Here is a 20,342-nt window from a genome sequence, read left to right as displayed (position 1 = left end):
CAGGGACGCTCATTGAGTAATTACTAGAAACTCGGGACCATGACCTGAATATTTGATATTATTGAACCGCAAAACAATACAGAAACATGCATTCATCAATCCAATATATACACTTTGAAATATTTTATTTAATATACAAACAAATATTAAATAATCTAAATTTAATTTTAATGTTAATGTGAAGGTTGGAGCTTTTCTAAATTCAATTGTGGCCACTTGTCATCTATAGTATTTTCTGTTGTATGATCTGTTTGATGCTCCAGTGAATTAATCTGAGGTTACTAACTTAATTTTTAGCATCCAATTTCAGATTTCTTCACATTTGCAGAATATTAAAAAATGTGTAGCTTTACATTTTGCTTTTTTCTTTATATAAAATGTGTTAATCTGTTAATATTTTTTAATTTTCTAAGCAGTCACGGACCCCTGAGTAGGCTTTTGTGACACCCTAGGGGTCCTCGGACCACCGGTTAGGAACCACTGCTCTAAAAGGTCAACTCTGAGCACATCATTAATGCTGTGGGAGAGGAGCATTTGGATATTGGCTGCTATTGGCACCATTAAGCAAGGCAGCGCTTCAAGGGGACGTTCTAATCCGACAGCTGTATAGGGGGGCATTCTAATCAATTCAATTGACAGTTGCAAGCACGGGACAGAGTACTGGGGAATGGTGCTTACATGGATTGCCAGATGCGGGGGTGGACATGTTATTTTCTGAAATTTGAGTGCATTGATTTAGGGTGTGAGGAGGAAGAGGAGGATATGATATGATGATATTATGGCGGTCATTCTGACCGCCATGCGGTTACCGCCGAATGACCGAATTGCGGTCAAAAGACCGCGGCGGTCATTCCAACTTTCCCGCTGGGCCGGCAGGCGACCGCCAAAAGGCCGTCCGCCGGCCCACAGGGAAAGCCCCTGCAACGAGGAAGCCGGCTCGGAATGGAGCCGGCGAAGTTGCAGGGGTGCGACGGGTGCAGTGGCACCCGTCGCGATTTTCACTGTCTGCAAAGCAGACAGTGAAAATCTTTGTGGGGCCCTGTTAGGGGGCCCCTGCACTGCCCATGCGCCAGGGGCCCCACAGCACCCGTTCCCGCCATCCTGGTTATGGCGGTGGACACCGCCAGAAACAGGCTGGCGGGAAGGGGGTCAGAATCCCCATGGCGGTGCTGCAAGCAGCGCCGCCATGGCGGATTCCCTGGGCCATGGGAAAACCGGCGGGAAACCGCTGGTTCCCCTTTTCTGACCGTGGCTTTACCGCAGCGGTCAGAATTGCCCAGGAAGCACTGCCAGCCTGTTGGCGGTGCTTCCGCCGCCCTCCGCCATGGCGGTCATGGACCGCCAGGGTCAGAATGACCCCCTATATGTTTTAGAAAGCGTGCAACTGCCCACAGTCGTCTTGGTGCAGGCAACTGTCAAGAATAGGCCACGAAACCAGGTTAGTGAACTATTGATTAGAAAACAAATAGGTTTTGAAGGCCTTCCTGAAATGTAGCAAACTGGTCTGATATTTTATGTGTAAAGGAAGAGTATTCCATTATTTGGCAGTGGAACCAATGAAATGTTTACTGCTCCAAGATGCCAGTTTACATTTAGAACCACATATTTTTAGTTAAGGTGGATCATAGCGCCCTTTGCGAGTATACCACTTGGAGCTGCGCTTCATGTATTTTGGGCCAGCCTCATGAAAAGCATAATGGGCAATGCAGAGGGCTTTAAAAACAGTCCATTTCCTAGTCGATAACCAGTGAAGTTTTGGTAATGCCTGGGAAGCCGCCTGGAACTTAAGAATACCTAAGGGCAGGCAAGCTGCTGCATTTTGAAGAGTCTTAAGTTTGTTTAACAGTTGCTGTTGAATATTGACATATAGGGTGTTGCAATAATCAATTTCAGATAGCTCAATGGTCACTATTACTGTTTTCTGAGGTTCAAACGAGATGCTAGAAAGAATAATTTTTACTATTCTCAGAGTATGGAAACAGGATGAAGTGACTAAATTGATTTGATCTGAGAAAATCTTAGCATCAAACATAACTCCTAAGTTCTTTACTTTTCTAACGGGAGTTGGAAAAATTCCTACGCCCTGTGGCCACCATATGGGGGACCAGAATGAAGTATTGTTTCCAAACAAAAGGGCCTCAGTCTTTCCAGAGTAAGGTTTGAGGCAGTTGTTTTTCATCCTTTTGCCCAGTTTCATCATGCACTCATGAAACCTGTTTGCAGCGTCCTGCTTGTCACTTGAAATGGAGACAACAGTCTCAGTGTCATCTGCTTAAGAAACTATAGAGAACCTAAGGCCCGCATTTATACTTTTTTAGTGCTGCATTTGCGTCATTGTTTGACGCAAAAGTGGCGCAAACTTACAAAATTCAATTATATTTTGTAACTTTGCGCTGCTTTTGCGTAAAAAAATGACGCAAATGCGGCACTAAAAAGTATAAATATGGGCCCAAATGTGCTAATCAGACTGCCCAGAGGTGTAACATACACATTGAAAAGCATTGGGCTTAATGACGACCCCCTAGGGACCCGGAAGGGAGCAAGAAAGGACTAAATACGGAGTCAATCAGGGAGACAGACTGATCGCTGTCTGAGAGGAAAGAACGTAGAATGGCAAAAGCAGAATCTTTAATCCCTATGTTTTTGAGACAGTCCAGAAGCACTGTATGGCTGACCAAGTCTTACACGGCCGACAGATCTTGAAGAATAAGGGCTGCCTTACTACCATTGTCCACTATCGCTCTAATTTCATCCAATGCCACAATCAGGGCCAAAGGGGTACTGTGATTGCTTCTAAAATCAAACTAAGAAGAATCTAGCAGTTGGTTGTTGTTTATGAACTAGGATAGTTCCAAGTTCATAGCCTTCTCAACTATTTTGACTGGCATTGGAAGGCGAGGGATTGGGTGATACCTACTGAGTTCTTAAAGATTAAACATAGGTTTATTTATGAGAAGGCCAGAGGCCCTTTTTCACAATATAGGAAAATATCCTGCTCTAAACATCCCATGGAAAAGGTTAGTAAGATGTGGAGCTACCATCTCTGGAGCCAGATGTATTATTGTGGGGCGGTAGGGGTCACATGGAAAACCAGATTCCATTGATTCCATCAGTTTTTTATTTGCTCAGCTGTTAAAGGGATAAATTAATTAAAAGTAAGTAAGTTGCAATTTTCTAAAGCACGCAAATATCGAAGACAACAGCCTATTTCAATATGGAACTGAAACGCTACATCTTTAACAATTTCCTACAAGGAATACAATTAGTTTGAGATCTAATGGACAAGGATAGGGAATTCCAGAGTTTACATGCCAGGAATGAAAAACTCTTGCCTTCCCATATGATCTTTTTTATTTTAGGAATGGCCACGAATTTAGTAGAGGAAGATCTTAGTTCACACCGTGGAACATACTGTTTAAATACTTTTTGAAAATAAAGAGGGCCAGTTCCATGCACAGCTTTATGAGCTATGCAAAGAGCCTTGAATGTAACTCTTTCTGAAATGGGCAACTAGTGAAGGTAATGGATCTTCTTGGTTATAGGGCTGGACTTAGGTACTTCGAGGAACAGCCAAGTTGCTGCATTTTGTAGAGATTGAAGCATAGATTGTGAGCTTTTGTTAATGCCCAGATAGAATGCATTACAATAATCAATCCTAGAAAGGATAAGAGCAACACCCACCATTTTTTGCATCTCAAGGGGATATAAGCAAAGACCTTTTCTAACAGATAGAAACAGGAAGACATTATAATGTTAATCTATTCCGAAAAACCCAGCTGCTCGTCAAATAAACCCACCTAGATATTTAGCAAATTAAAGGTCTCAGTTACTGTGGGAGGTCTTACATGTTTAGTGACAGGTGAATTGGCTTGCATGTCCAAGGAGACTTCATTATAGACATATTTAACTCTTGATTGAAACTGATTAGCAAGTCTATTACAAAAAAATTGTTTCATATCTGAGGTGTTTTGAAATTGGCAATCGTGTTAACCATTTGAAAAAGTGCTTTGGCTGAATTTTTTGCCAATTCTATATTGTCAATATAGTAGATACATTTTTCAGTCTGAATCATAGCTTTGTCCCTGATACACTGCCTGTATTTATCTCTCTCACATGTATTGTTATTTTCCCTCCACTTTTATTCCTGACATCGACAGAGTTGTTTTTGGAATCTTAACTTGTTGGAATACCAAGACGCTATAGGTTTGCTTCTATGATCATTATGAGATTTTAGAGAAGCTAGGCGATCCACCACATTGCCAATCTAGTTAGTATATTTTAATGTTGATGTCGATGGATAGGCTCATATCTGAAGCAACACAGTATTCCAGTCACATTTCTGCAGGAAACGCACTTAATTAAGGAGAACGATGTTAAGATTTCCCAAAAAATTGTAAGGGCATTTATTTCTTGTGCTACAAGTCACACCACAGGAGTGTGGGCAGTGCTTTAAATGGAAATATAGAAGTGCAGGTATTGAGTATTTAGATGTTCTGTTTCCTGTTAAGTACTGATACTCTCCCTTTAAATCTATTGCAAGAATGCTGAGAAGTGCAAGTGCTCTCCCTTTCCAATTAAAGAAGTGCAGGCGCTGGACAGTATATGCCAATTTAAAGCAATGGATGTGAGTATATGGCTGACCCTAAATACACCACACGTTTACACGTGTTAAGGGAAACTTAATGGGCAGCTACCTTCTGATTGTTGGTATACTTGATGGTGTAGGTGTCTTTCTCCTGAAAGTGTACATCCCCAACATCAATAGCACAGATTCAGAGTTCAGATTTTCTTCTAGAGTAAACCAGGCAATGGGCAGGGAACGTAGGTGCTTGTGAAATGGGTTGCACTTTTTAACAGTGTTAGGAATGCTGGGGTGGATGAACACTCACCCAGTGTGACCAGTCTGCTCCAGATGCCTGCTGTCAGTTCAGTCTGTCACCCTAGTCATCCCGACTCCTGTCTCTTTGTTGTTGGGAGTAAAGGGTATGCCTAAAACTGGATTTTAGGATTTTAGTGTTAGATGTTCAGGTCTCATAAAATCTACGCGACCACTTGCTATGGTGAGTCATATTTTTTCAGGTCGAACTATTTGTAGGACCTACTCGCTCATTCTGGCGAGTTGACAAAGAACAGGAGTTCTGTTCGGTCAGAAAGTGAAAGAGCAATACAGACACCTTTGAATCTTGTTTTTATCTTGACACATTTCTTCTTTGTTCAGAGATGGAGGTCAAAAGTCAGTTAGTCTCCTTGCAATTACTCTTCCACCTCTGACTGCAGAGTTCAAGGATTTTGTAAAGTGAACTGTCTGACCTTCTGTAAAAAGCGTGTGAAATGAAAGGCCAGAGTGTGTCAGATTTTTCCTAACACACATTTATATACCTAAAAATAAGTTAGCTGTACAAACAATTCAAAATACATTTTAGTAGTTGTAAAAGCCCATTTGTTGTACTTCTGAGTGATTAAAAATATTTTAATAGTATGAAAACAAATCAGAACACTTGGTGATGTGCAAATGATAAATATGTTTTCTGAAACCCAACTGTCACAGATTATTGTTAAATATACTATATAGTTTTATCATCAAAGCTGAAAGTTAGTAGGAAGGTATTTGGCCACTTCTTGGAAATTTACTGCTTGGAAGTGACAGTGGGTTACCACAGCATGCCTTAGTATTATATTTATTAAAAGTGAGTGTTTAAACAAACTGAGAAACACTCCTGCCCTGATGGCAATGCTATTAGTAAACAAGGAGGCAAGCCTGGGATCATGTGTACTCTATATGTGGGTTGGATTCTTAGGGTTTCATTTAAGAGGAGTCACGCAGTGCAGCACAGCAAGTCACCTTGCTGCACTGCACTGCGTGACAGGGAAAGGGCAGGAATGTGCTGTATTTAAGGCAATACGGCACATTCCTGTCCTTTCCCGATGCACTGGTGCATAATGGGCTGCCTGGCACCTAGGCAGGCACCCTTATACCATGGTGCAAGGATGCCTGCATTGCATGCAGGATTATTTTTGTGCAGGAAGGGACACTTTCCTATACAAAACAATTCTGGGAGTCATATTCCTCTTTCTACATGTGCTGCAGGATCCTAGCCAACAGACTCCTCCTGAAGATACAGAGACTAGTACAACTGTATGAAAGTAGGTTTATACCAGAAGGCAACACAGTGACTAATATCAGAAGGCTGATAAAAATAATATATCACCCTGCTTACATGCAACAAAATGCATTATCAGTAGATGTTGAAAGAACTTTCATCATGGTGTTCTGTAGAAATAACTATATATTTTGTTGAACTGAGTGGGCTTGGGGATGAATGTTGAAGGTGGACACAAACCTCGCTGCATTCAAACTGAGTAGATAACATCAAAATATATGCATTTGCCAGAGGCACATAGCAAGGGTACTCTTTATCCCCAATACTGTTCACCATAGCAGTACACTAAGGCAAGGGTTCTATTCTTGCAGGATGGGCCGGAAGATACTTTTGGCACTATAAACTCCTTATAAAAGTTTGGGGGAGTGTCAAGATTAAAAGGGAATTTGAGTAAATTTAGTGCATACCAGTACATCAACATTCAAATGATGAATGAATAACCAAAGGGGCTAGTAGACAAAATGGGAGCCGACTCCTACAAGGCATCTGGGGATGTGAGTTTATAGGACTGAAATAAACTTAATTAAGAACATATATGATGCAATAGCTGCTATGAATAGTAGTGTGAAATTTTTGCAAAAGTTACCAGTATCATAGGGTGGAAGAGTAGTAATTGAGCAAATGTTGTTGCTACCCAGACTATTATACTACTTCACAATGCTCCTAAACAAAATGGCAAAAGGGTTGTTTCGGTAATTGGACTCCAGACTTTGAGCCCTTTTATGGGGTGTATATTGGCCTAGAGTGGCCCTGTCAAATTATGACTCTTGGTGAACGAGGGAGGTGTACCTGCCCCCAACCTTGAGCTGTATTACCTGGTAGTATAGCTGCAGTGGGCTACCAGTAGTTTGGTGAAACAGAGAGCACGCCCCACAAGACTGGTTCCAAGTGTATTTACTTTAATGGCATTGGTGAACATATGATTGAGACCCAAGGGGGGACCTGGGGAAGATATAAGAAACACTTATGTACTCTTGGATGAGAATGGTGCAAAGAACATACACAGGTGCCATTAGCTCCATAGCTTCCCTGCCAAGCACACAAGTTCTGTAACATAAAGGGGATTGGAGGTGCTTTAAATTAGGCAGATTGGGATGCAGAGAGAATTGGAGACTTATTTGAAGGTGGACCACTAATTGGGTTGGGAGACCTAAAAAGAGATTATGGCCCTCATTACAACCCTGGCGGTCAAAGACCGCCAGGGTTGTTTTGGCGATCGTACCGCCAACAGGCTGGGCCTGCCATGGAAAGGCTGGCGGGAAGGGGAGTCGCGGGGCCCCTGGGGCCTTTGCCGCCCCCCAAGGTTGTAATGAGGGCCTATATCTTCCCAGAAGGACATTTTCTCATCTAGAGATCCATCTGTGCAGATGCTATAGAAATGAGGCCACAGTGAACCACAAGGGCCATAAAGTAATTTGCACCACTAATGGCAAAAAGCAAGGCGGTCAAATATGGTGGCAATGCTCAATAGTCTGTTCATTTTGGGATGGCGTGTCCAACACTATGAGGGAAATATCGCCTTAACCACTTCCCTTCTTCTTGGAGGTGCTGCTTTTTGGCTTTAAACCAGAGAAATTTAGGACAGCAGCCCATTGGGATTGGTACATGGTGTTGCATTGCCTGGGTGTGCCAAAAGTGACTATTGCCTATAATTAGTAGAAAAAGGAATCCTCAATCACCCAATGGTGCCACAGAAGATGGCCTATCTTGGTGCTTGAGTATTTGGCCAGCAGTACGAACGGTACTCATTTATGCGTTGAAACTAAATGGAAACTGGTGTATAGGGTAATGAGTTGTGGCCTCCCAAACACTGAGCTCTTTCCTTTCTGGGGAGCGCTGGGGCATTTTGATGGAAAACTGTTAAAGCTTTGTCCTTGAGCAAAGACACTTCGAATTACAGTGCACCACTGTGGTCAATGGGAAGTTGACCATAAAAATGAGTGAAATCTACATCTGTAATTTGATGGGGCTGGCGGGCGTGGCTTGGACGTCCTGCAAAATGGCTGCCACATTGTGAGGCTCTGCAGGCAGGGGACCAAGAACGTGCAATTTCTCCTTTCTAGCAACCTCCCTGCCTGCCTTCACCACCTGGGACGACATCGGGAGGCCTTGAGAGGCTGCCGGTTGGTGCTCGTCTTCGCTCCCTCACTGGGCTAGCGGGTCTGCCCCCGGTCCCCTTTCTGGGGCCTCGTTGGCGTTCAGGCCATGCAGGCTGTGGCTGTTCCGGGGTGCTCTTTAGCTGTGAGCCGCCGGAGCTGGAACTGTAGAGAGCGGCTCCCCCCCTGCTGAATCCACCTTACCCCGTGAACTGGGTACTGAGGCGTGGTGAGGATCTTGGCTGCACCGGCTGCGGGCACTGCGCTGCCGGGTGCCCGCGGGCCATCTTGGTGGCTGGTCTGGGCCGCGGGTTCCTGCTGAGCTACGGGTCTGTGCTGGTGCGGGAGGGGCCTTCTTCCCCTCTCCTGCTGTGGCTGGCTACACATCTTTGCAACACTTTTGTTTGGTGCCAGGGGGCCTGGGACCTGCAGTGGCCCCCTGGCCTTTGGACTTGCAGTGTTGTGCTCTTGTCCCAGCGGGAGCCCACTCGGCAGCTGGGTCAGGCCGTGAGCTCCTGTGGGGACGCTGAATCACCGCTATTAGTGGCCCCCCTCATCCCTCTTCTGTGTCAGAGCCTCGGGGGGGCATCTGGCCCTTTTTCACCAGTGGGCCCCTGTGAGATATACAGGGGCAGTGCTACATTTACATTCCTTTGTCATGCGGCCCCCTCCTGGCTTCTTTCTTGCTGCAGCCTTTTTGGCCCCCTGGGGGCCCTGGCGCTGCTGCCCTGTGGGGCTGTTGGTGGCGCTGACCTGTCGGGGGTGCTGCGCTCCTAAGGATTGCTGGTCTCTGCGGTGGAGCAGGCTGGTCTCGATGTATGCGCCTGGCTGCGTGGTGCCTGCTGCTGGCCTGGATTTGGAGCCCGCCGCTACCTCTCCTTCCCCGCGCCTCGTTTCGGGGTGGGTGGCCTGCAGAAGAGGTCTCCTGGCTGTGCAAAATGCTTTTTTGAGGCCCTCCACTGGATGGTTGTCTGCTGGTGAGGTGCGGTGCCACCCTGCTGGTGAGCTGTCTGTTCAGCTGTGTAGGAGATGGGGAAGGTTGAACAGAAGCAGGCTAAGTTTTCATTTGAAGGCGGGAAAAAGAAGGGCGGCTCGGCTGGCTTGCTGATGGATGACCTGCCGCCTGAGGAGGAGCCTTCTATGTCCTCCGTAAAGGCTATGTTTTTGGATCTGAAGCACAGCCTGGCCGGTATCGACGCTAAACTTGATCACTTGACGGTGCAGATGGATCGCTTGAGGGAATGAGTGGGCAGCCATGACTCCCGTTTTGAACAGCTGGAGTGCCGCACATCGGATTTGGAGGATGGTCGGCGTGGTGATGGTGAGCAGCGGCTGTGTATGGAACGTTTGCGGGAGGTGATTCAGAATAAGAATGAGGATCTTGAGGCCCGGTCCTGCCGCAAAAACATTCGTAGACTGAGTTCTCTGGAGTCGATGGCTATGGGACGCATGGAGGACTATGTCGGGAGCATGCCCTCTGCGCTCTTCCCAGGCGAGCTGTCTCAAGTGCTGATGGTAGAAAGGGCCCACAGATCTCTGGGACTGCGGCCTCCCCCAGGAGCCCGTGCGCGCCCTATTATTGTGTGCCTAATTACAGGGATAGGCACATTGTCCTTTGTCTAGTCAGGGAACGCAGGCCTGTGATCTACAATGGCGTGGAACTGAACATTTTCCCTGACTATACCCCTGGGGTGCAGGCGGCTCGCAGGGCCTTTAGTTTAGTTTTAGTTTTTATGGATTTATAAAGCGCGTAGCTACCCTAGGGCATCCCAGTGCTAAAGGTACAAGACGACTCTCGGAAAGACCAAAGGGAATAGATTAACTCCAAAAAAGGATAGTTTTCAGCTTCTTCCTAAAAAGAAGTTCTGAAGGTTTGTGGTGAAGTTCAGAGGGCAGAGCATTCCAGAGACGGGCAGCCTTGATGGTAAAAGAGTTACCTCCCCATGATCTCTTGACACGAGGTATATATATCTGTCGAGTAGATAGTGATCTCAGGTGTCTAGAGGGAACATAAATAGAGATCCGCCTTCTAAAAAAAAGAGAGCCCCTATTATGTTAGGCTCTATGGGTGATATACATAGATTTAAAATGAATATGCTGTTTGATCGGAAGCCAATGAAGTGCTACAAGTGCTGGTTTGGCAGAGAGATGCCTGGGGGAGTTAGTAAGAAGTCTAGCTGCAGTGTTCTGCACAATCTGCAGCCTCCTTATTACGTATTCTGGGGAACTAAGATAAAGAGAGTTCCCATAGTCTAAGCGGGAAAGAACCAATGCTTGGACAAGAATTCTTCTGGCTGTAAAAGGTAGAAGATTAAGAATCTTTCTAAAAACTCTGATAAAACCGAAACAGACCGAGGAGATTCTTTTGACTTGCAACTCCATCGTCAAACGAGGGTAGAGCAGGAAACCTAGGCTTTTTACCTGTGCCTTTGTAGGAGGCAGACTATTAAAGGCCTCCGAGTGCAGTGCCAAAGGAGAGGCAGGGGGCCGTTTCCTACAATCAGTACTTCCGATTTACTATCATTAAATTTAAGTTTAGATTGGGTCATCCAATCACCGATATCCTTCATACAACAGGCCAAATTAGCAGAAGAAGAATCCGCAGTACTAGAAAGGGATACCACTAATTGGGTGTCATCGGCATAGGTGACCATTGAAAGATTATAGGGAGTGACTTCTTTGGCCAGAGATGATAGATAAATATTAAAAAGAGTTGGGCTCAGGGAAGAGCCCTGAGGAACTCCGCAAGTCAGAGAGACAACATCAGACAAAAAAGAACGATCCAAAACTTGGAAAGATCTTCCTATGAGGAAAGCCAAGAAAGGGCCATGCCTCCTAATCCTGTCTTAGAGAGTCTATCACAAAGGAGGGTGTGATCAACAGTATCGAAGGCTGCACTAAGATCAAGAAGGATAATAGCAACATGACCTCCTTGATCTAAAAGTTGACGAGCAGACTCAGTCACCGCAAGGAGCGCCGACTCTGTGTTAGATTGAGCTCTAAAGCCTATTTGAGTAGGATGTAGGAGCTCATGACTCTCAAGATAACTGGTGGGTTGCAAATTTACATGTTTCTCCAGAATCTTAGCTAGAATAGGAAGGAGAGCAAAAGGTCTGTAGTTGTCCAAGACGGAGGGATCAAGCTTTGGCTTTTTCAGAAGAGGTTTTATAATAGCATGTTTGAGGGACTTGGGGAGGATGCCTGAAGACAAGGAACTATTAAGTATTTTTGTCAGAGGTGAGAGAATAATGTCTGCAGCCTTCAAAAGAATAGAAGGGGGAGCAGGATCCAGGGGGGAGCCAGATTTAATGTTAGAGAGAAATTTAAGAGTTAAAGCATCTGTGAGAGGTGGAAAATTAGTTAACTGAGTCCCAGCAAGAGGGGGATTCGTGGCCTGCTCATCTGACAGCTCCTGAGAGGGGGATGAAAGAAAACCAGAGTATATTTTAGTAACCTTATCCCGAAAATGAGCTGCTAATAAATTACTATATGTAGTGGAAGCTTCTATCGGAGAAGCAGGCATAGGAGCTATAGTAAGCTCTTTAAAGATCTGGAAAATTTATTTCTGGGAGTTAATAGAATTCTCTATTCTATTGCTATAATAGGCAGTTTGAGCTGCCTTGATATTATAATGATAAGATCTAATAGCTTGCCTATAAGCTTCTTTGGCTGAGGAACTGTAATTTTTCCTCCAAATTCTCTCTAATTTTTTGCAATTCTTTCTAAGTTCTAGTGGAGAAGACGAGAACCAAGGATTAGACTTATGAGAAGGTTTTTTTATTCTCAGTTTAATGGGCAAAACTGAATTCAGAGAGATAGAGATCCAACTATCAAATAGATCTGCGGCATTAGGGGAGGAATGGTCACTGATTGTAGAAGAGGCAGGGAGTGCAGTATGCCAAATACTTGGCACCAGCTTCGACCAGGTACGCCCCGAGGTGGTGAGCCTGGGTTGGAGATCTCTGGAGACATCATAAGGAAAGATAAATGACAAAAGAAAGTGATCAGTCCAGAGTAAAGGCAAAGAGGAAGAAATAGTAAGATCGGAGATATTGCTAAAAATAAGATTTAAGGTATGACCCTTCAAATGAGTGGGGCCAGTGACAAATTGGGCCATGTCTAACGCGGAAAAAGAGGCTGACAGAGATTTCGCCAAAGGACAGTCTAAATTGTCAAGATGAATAATAAAATCCCCAAGGACAGTTAAATTAGGAGTCTTACCGATAAAACTGGCCACAACATTGGGTATACCTTCTAAAAAACAAGCACAGGGGCCAGGAGGGTAAAGATGGACGACAGGTATAGAGAGAAGGACATACTTTCACATCCTGGAATCTCAAGTGGCAATGTCACACACTTAATAGAGTTTTTATAGATAATGGCTATACTGCCACCTTTCATCTGGGGTCTATCTATATGAGCTATAGAATAATTTGAAAGTAAGGTTTTACAAATATCAACTGAAGATTCTTTGTTTAGCCAAGTTTCCGTCAGGAACAAGGCATCCGGTACTGAGTCTTCCAGGAGCGTGTAAATATGTAGAGAATGTGCCGTTAAGGAGGGGCAATTGAGCAACAGAAATTTGCCCAATTGATGCGAAGGGGTATTAGGAAGTGGGACAAAAATGGGTGACCAAGAGCAGCTAGGACAAGAAGAGTAAACAAAAGGCTGAGAAGTACCTGCACAGGTAGAGCATATATGGATGCCTCTAAGAGCCTGCAGTTGAGAAGAGGAATATATAAGTCTATTAGTGGAAAAATGGGCAGCAACCCTGGGCTATGGGCACGGAAGGACGCGGACGGGCGCAGACGGGCTTGCCTTTGGCACGCCTTCTGCACGCCAGCGGCACACCCACGTTTAAATGAATCGGGCCCGACCTGGCTCCAGGAACAACAACTAGCCCGGCAACTGAGGTGGCTGCCGTAAAATGGCACCGTAATGGCTGACCAATGAAAAAGAAAAAAGGCAACTGGGAGCCTCTAAAAATGCAGGCACCGGTGCTGAACAACACCCAAAAAGGAAAATAATTACAAATATTTAAAAGTGGTTCCAAACAGCCCACCGTGACCCCTTTAAAAAATAGGGAATCCGTACAAGAAAATATCGTCAGGGTGATAAAACACAACAAAACATCATAAAAACGAGTAACTATAAAAAATATTAGAACTATTAAAATAGCAGCAATACGAGGTTCAAAAGGCTTTCCAAAATATTCGTATATACCTGGTGAAGCCGGCGGCCGCCTGCGTTTAAATGAGTCATACGGGAGGCCCGACCTGGCTCCAGGAACAACAACTAGCCCGGCAACAAAGATGGCTGCCGTAAAATGGCACCGTAATGGCTGAACAATGAAAAAGAAAAAAGGCAACCGGGAGCCTCTAAAAATGCAGGCACCGGTGCTGAACAACACCCAAAAAGGAAAATAATTACAAATATTTAAAAGTGGCTCCAAACAGCCCCCCGTGACCCCTTTAAAAAATAGGGAATCCGTCCAAGAAAATATTGTCAGGGTGATAAAACACAACAAAACAGCATAAAACAAGTAACTATTAAAAATAATAAAATAGCAGCAATACGAGGTTCAAAAGGCTTTCCAAAATATTCGTATATGCCTTTCTGCCGGTTAAGCGTGCACTTAGCCAGACTGACGCAAAATACTCCCTCATTTACCTGGTAAAGTTGCGGGCCGAGCATAGGGGCAAGCTACATTTCCTTACTGACCCGAAACTGGCTGCAAAATTTGCTAACTCTATCCCTAAGAAAGCGCAGTTGGGGAGCCCGCTGGCCGCCGTGGGTGAGGATGGCTTGCTGAGCAATAATGACTGAACTTGCTCCTGTTCTACCCAGGGTCTGTGCCTGTTTCTGGGGCCGTGTGCTCTGTTCATTTATTGATGGTGGAGGATGGGGCGGGAGGATCGGCTGTAAGTTCCTTTATTTGATGGTCCCCCTGCCCTTTCATCCCGCTTGGGATGGGTACAGATTGCCTTGTCGTTGCCCCGCTGGATGAGTCCATTTACACTGTTTTCTATCTTGTTTTGGGGGAAGCATTGGGGGATGAGAGGGGATATAGTTTTGACCCATTCGGTGGGTCATCGTGGGTGGGGGCTGGGACTTTTTTATGCTTGGTCTTCTCTCTTTGCTTCTTCTGTTCTGGGCTTCAGCCTACTCCTGCTTAACGTGGTAGCCTTGTTTGCGATGCTGGGGGGCAATGAATGTTCGTATAAGGCATTGCTGCAATGCAAGCAAATGTGACGCCTGTGCGATGTCTCACCTGGAATGTTCGCGGGTTGAATGACGGGGGCAAGATTTGGTTGGTTTCTGCCTATATGCAGCGGCATGCGGTGGATATCTACATGCTACAGAAGACTCATTCGGTAGAGGCCACTAAGCACAGGCTGAGGGTTGGTTGGATTGGCGAGGGGCATGCTGCGGTGTATTCGCGCTATGCGAGAGGTGTGGTGATCCTGATCAGAAAAGGTCTTTCCTGGCGCATCGAGAGGGTGCTGGTAGGTCCCAATGGCCACTATGTTATGCTGCGGGGTACGCTGCTTGACAGACTGTGCAGGCTGGTTGCGGTAAATGGCCCGAATACGGATGACCCGGAATTCTTTGGCGAAGTTGGGCGACTTGTTGACTCGCTTGGTCCTGGATCTCTGCTATGGGGTGGCGACTTTAATGTGGTGTTGGACTTTGAGTTAAATCGTGAGAGCCGCGCTCGGCCCCAGCATGTGGCTGCTGCCAGAGCTCTGATTCGGGTAATGGAAGAGGGAGCCTTGGTGGACTTGTGGAGGAGCGCACACAGGAATGACAGGGAGGGTACCTGTGTCAATTATGTACATGGTAGTTGATCCCGCCTAGACAGATGGTTCGGAACCAGGGATGTGGAGCTCTGGACGACGGCCATTGAGCATAAGGCCCGCACTTTGTCAGATCACTCGCTGGTCCTGTTGGAGTTGGCGGTTCCGGGCGGGCCACGCAGTGCCTTCCTGTGGAGTCTCCCCCATGGCGCGCTCCGGGATCGGGTCTTCAGGGATGAGGTCCGTGAAGCTATACTTTGTTATTTCACTGAGAATCGGGGGTCGGTGACCTCTGCCGGTACTGTATGGAAGGCCTTCAAGGTGGTGATCTGTGGGATTTGCCTCTCTAAGCACCATGGTGTGTTGAAGGTGCTAAGACGTGAGTTGGCTGATCTGGAGGCCCAGATAGCGGGTCTTGAAAAGTGTTTAGCTTTGAATTGGTCGGTGGACCTGTTGGTGGCGTTGTGGGAGAAAGTGACACAATTTGTGGAGGCTGCCCTGCGTGAGGTATGCTTCCACGCGGCGGTGAGGCAATATGGTGAGGGTGACAGAGCTGGCCGAACTTTGGCTGCTATGCTCCACAAGCCGTGGGTGGATAATTATATTGTGGAGCTGAATGACACGCCTGGGGCTCGTCGCACTGGCACGGACGCGATTATGCGTACCCTCTGTTTTTTATTCTGCTCTGAATGCTGAACCCCCGGGGATGAACCTAGATGCTGCCGCTGACTATTTCGAGACCGTAAACCTTCTGTGGTTTGAGAATACACATAGGCAGTATTTAGATGTTCCCTTCTCGGTGGACAATGTAGTCAGGCTATACGCAGTCCCCCCAGGGATAAAGCGCCGGGCTGGATGGTCTTACGTTTGCCTTTTATAAGGAATATGCTGACATACTAGCTCCTCATCTTCTGACCTCGTTGCAGGAGGCTCTCCTGGTGACAATTTTGAAGCCCGGTAAAGACCTGAGCTATTGTGATTCCTATAGGCTTCTCTCAATCATCAATATTGATAATAAGATCCTCTGCAACCTCTGCTCCCTTCATTGGTGTTGCCGGATCAGTCGGGATTCGTGCCGGTGTGTTCCACCCTATATAACCTCTGAACTTTCTTTGCGATCTTAAGTGTGATTTGACCTGACGATAGCGCTGCGGCGGTGTCTCTTGATGCCACTAAGGCCTTCGACTCATTGACATGGCAGTATATGTTCGCACTGCTTGCTCGGGTGGGGCTGAGCTTTCGATTGTCGCCTCTTGGTTGGGCCGCCCAGACCTAGACCGCGTAGGGTTGACACCGTGACGTGCATGGTGAGAGCCTAGATGGCGCTGTTGAAGCGCACGGCTTGAGGGAGGCTCTTTGACCATTCCATATCGATCTTGGCTATAGGCGACATGCAGTTGACGAAAGATACACGGGTGCGTGAGTACATTTGTGAGTCTGGCTTGCTTACCATAGGGTCTTGGTCCCCTGAGGAGTGATTTATTACACCCAGAGCTGCACTTGATGACACGCGCGACACATCGCTACATCGACTATTCTTTCTTAGAATCTGCTCTATGCTGCGCACATTATCCTTGCTTCCCAGACATCCCTGAGGCGTGCAGAGCGTTAGACCTCCTGTACCAGCTGCAGTCCCCGCGTAGGCTTATAACTAAGTTGTATGTATGCATGCAGCTCGAAGCGGTGTGACTGAGGCAATGGCCATGGCCCACTGGGAGGTGGATTTGGGTGAGCCCATTTCAGATGAAGAGTGGCAACGCTATTGCATGCACATGCAAGTGCTGTCCCCCAACTACAGACTGCGCCTAATTGACTTCAATTTTCTGCATCGACTATATTATACTCCTCTTTGGCTGAAGAAAATGGGCCTCCAGAATGAGGCGCATTGTTAGAGATGCATGACCCCTGATGCAGACTTCATGCATTTAGCATGGAGCTGCCTGTTACTGTGCACGTACTGGTCAGAGGTGCTGTGGGTGATTGAGGAGATGACTGAGACTAAGCTACTGCGGACACCCAGACACAGGAGACTGATCGGACTGCTGCTGCTGCTGGCTAAGCGTAGGGTGGAGATGTGTTGAGGGGGGCGGAGGACTCCTTGTTGTTCAGAATGGTTGCAGGATGCTTCATACTGTCAGGACCAATTGATGATTTACTGGGATTTGATGCCAGAGGGATCTCAGCCGTGAGATGTATGGGCCCCATTGCGCTCCTTTTTAGAGACCTATTTGCCACTAACTTCCCGCTCTTAGCGTCCTCGGACTTGCGCAAAGGCTTTGCCCCTCTGCTGCATTACTTCCTTGCAGGTACCATAAGTATGGCTGATCTGATGGCTAAGTGTTCTCTATCTTCTCTCTCCTCTCTTGCTTTATTGTCTCCCTCTCGTCTCTCTCTGTCTCTATTCTTCGCTGCTTTGTACTCCTGGCTTGGAGGTCATTTGTATGTTGTTTCTTTTCTACGTCAAGAGGTCAAACTGTTGCGGTTCAGATTATAACGGTGATTTATGGCGTTGATTGTCTCTTCAGTTCTCACAAAGCTGTTGGCTGTAAGACTTTCATGTTATTTACTTCACTATTTGGAAATGATGCATGTTTATGACCTCTCCGATGTGTTTGTTTGATGTTGCTGTTTATAAATGCCAAAATAAATAATAATAGAAAAAAAAAAAAAAAAACATTGGTGGGGCTACTTCTCACCCCCCTAGGATTAAGAGAGTCGGTGGGTTTATGTTTAGTTAAAGGAGGGATTTCTACTCTGGGGCTATGTGTATTTTGACAGTTGTGATACTAACTAATGTGACCATTTGGCAGTCAGTGCTGATATTTTTGTCTTGGTAATTTCTTGGCTGCATGGTCTGCAATGATGTCAATTAATCTACAAAATACTAATAAAAAATGTTACATAAAAAAGTAAGGTAGTAAACATTATTGTATCTATCATTCTTGGAACAGACTAAGGCCCTCATTACAAACCTGGCGGTCGGTGATAAAGCAGTGGTAATACCGCCAACAGGCCGGCGTTCAAAAAAACTGAATCACGACCATGGCGGAAACCGCCAACACAGACAGCCACTTTAACACTCTGTCCGCCACGGCAGTAGAAACAAACACCGCGGCGGTAACCGGCAACAGCCAGGCGGAAGACAATGTACTGCCCACAGTCTTACAAGGCACCAATCCGACAGCTTTTCCGGGGTGGTACCAATGCCATCAAAAGCACGGCGGAAACAGTCTTTGGAATGGAAACCACTCACCTCACGACACCCAACGAGGAACCATGGAGCCCGAGTTGCAGGTCCTGCCCATGTTGGTTTACCTCCTCATCTACCAGGAACATCAAAGACGGCGGCAGCGACAATGATTAGTACTGCACCTAGCACACAGGGGTGAAGGGGAGGAAAAGAGAGTGACACAGACACAACACGCAACCCTCCCCCCCACAACACCATACACACAAACACATGCAACAACATTACATTTACATCCCGTCACCCCCTGGAAGAATGCAAGGACCAAATGAAATGAGTTTAACGAGTGTAATAATCGAACATTCAGATAGGCCAAGATAACTTTAAATCATCAGTATATACAAATATTTACAGCAAGTATGCAAGTTTGTATACTGTTCCATTAAATGTCCGTGGACCAGTGGTCCCAAAAAGCATGGGGAAGGGGAGGGGGGGCACCTCAGCCGGATGATGGAACAACGCCACTGCTCCTCGAGGGGGCTCCATGCCCACTGCTTGGTCCTGGGGCGTACAAAGCCACAGTCTCTCAAGTAGGTGGTTAGCCCACTACTTGGTCCTGGGGAGTACAAAGCCACAGTCTCTCAAGTGGGTGGTTTGCCCACTGCTTGGTCCTGGGGAGTACAAAGCCACAGTCTCTCAAGTGGGTGCTTTGCCCACTGCTTGGTCCTGGGGAGTGCAAAGCCACAGTCTCTTCAGCAGATGCTGTTCTCCACTGGTTCTGGAGGGGGCATGGTTCCCAGAGGGCTTCATCCTGCCAAGGACTGGGTGAGTGGATGCTGTTCTCCACTGGTTCCCGGAGGGGGCATGGTGCCCAGAGTACTTCATCCTGCCAAGGACTGAGTGAGTGGATGCTGTTCTCCACTGGTTCTGGAGGGGGCATGGTGCCCAGTGATGCTGCACCAGCGGCGTGGCAGTTCCCATTCCCTCACATGGGAGTCTGAGCCACGAGATTTACCGGCTACAGGTAGCATGAAACTCCAGGGAGGCAGAGCCACACTCCTCCTTGCGACGACTAAGGCTGCAAACTGCTGGTAGTGCCAGTGCTGGTGGTGGTGCCTCATGTAGTGTGTGCAGGGTCCAGGACGTCTCCTGCAGCCTCGGAAGCCTGCCCATTGGGGATGCTGCTGACGTCTACTGTAGTGGCACTGGCTGGACACTTCGCGGGGCAGGTGGCGGTGGCTGCGGCGGTGCCTGTGGCGGAGATGCTGCTGGTGGTGCAGGTGTCTGCACTTGTGGAGGGAGACACCAGGCCATCTCCTGCAGCCTCGGAAGGGTGCCCACTGGGGATGATGCTGGTGACTGTAGTAGAGGCAGCAGACGTGCAGGTGGCAGTGCAGATGGCGGTGCAGGTGGCGGGCGTTGCGGCGGTGCCCACTGCCGTACAGGTTGCTGGTCTGTGTTGCAAAAGTGGTGACACCAGTCCCTCACCCGGAGGCTCCGTGCCCTCAGCTGACTTCCCTTTGCTCTTGTGTCCCTTCCCCACCTTGGATGTCGCTGCTGGAACCTTGGCACTGTCCTCTTTGGTTCTGGAAGAGGCCTTGCTGGGTGGTTGGTGCGCCTCTTCTCTGCATGCTGGCCCCTTCTTTACCTTGGCAGGTGGCGGAATAGGGTGGTCCTTGGCCGCACTAGGTGGCACACTGGCAGCCCTGATGGGTGCCCCCTTCCATGTTCCCGGACTTGCAGTGACCACACGGGCTAAGAATTTGGTGGCTGAAGTGCTGGGCGGGGATCTAGACATCCTGGCCCTAGGTGAAGGACAGGGGGGGAGGTGTAGGGAAGAGGTCAATGGTAGCTAGGAAAAGGTTTTTTAGACACCCCGGGATGGGAAGATGGAGGGGGTTTGGGAGTGGAGGAAGAGGTAGTGGTTGTAGGAGGTGTACGTCTGCTGAGTTTGGGTGAAGGTGCATGGGCTGGAGGCTGTTGTGAGGTGGATGGCTGTTGAGTGGTTGTGTGCTGGCGTTTGTGTACTTTGGGAGGAGGGCTCACAGACACACTGGGAGAGGACACAGGGGACGTGTGCATGGTAGTGGGGGTGGTGATT

This window comes from Pleurodeles waltl, chromosome 2_2 (assembly GCF_031143425.1).
Source record: "Pleurodeles waltl isolate 20211129_DDA chromosome 2_2, aPleWal1.hap1.20221129, whole genome shotgun sequence".
NCBI lineage: Eukaryota > Metazoa > Chordata > Amphibia > Caudata > Salamandridae > Pleurodeles > Pleurodeles waltl.
Note: the sequence above shows the minus strand (reverse complement) of the source record.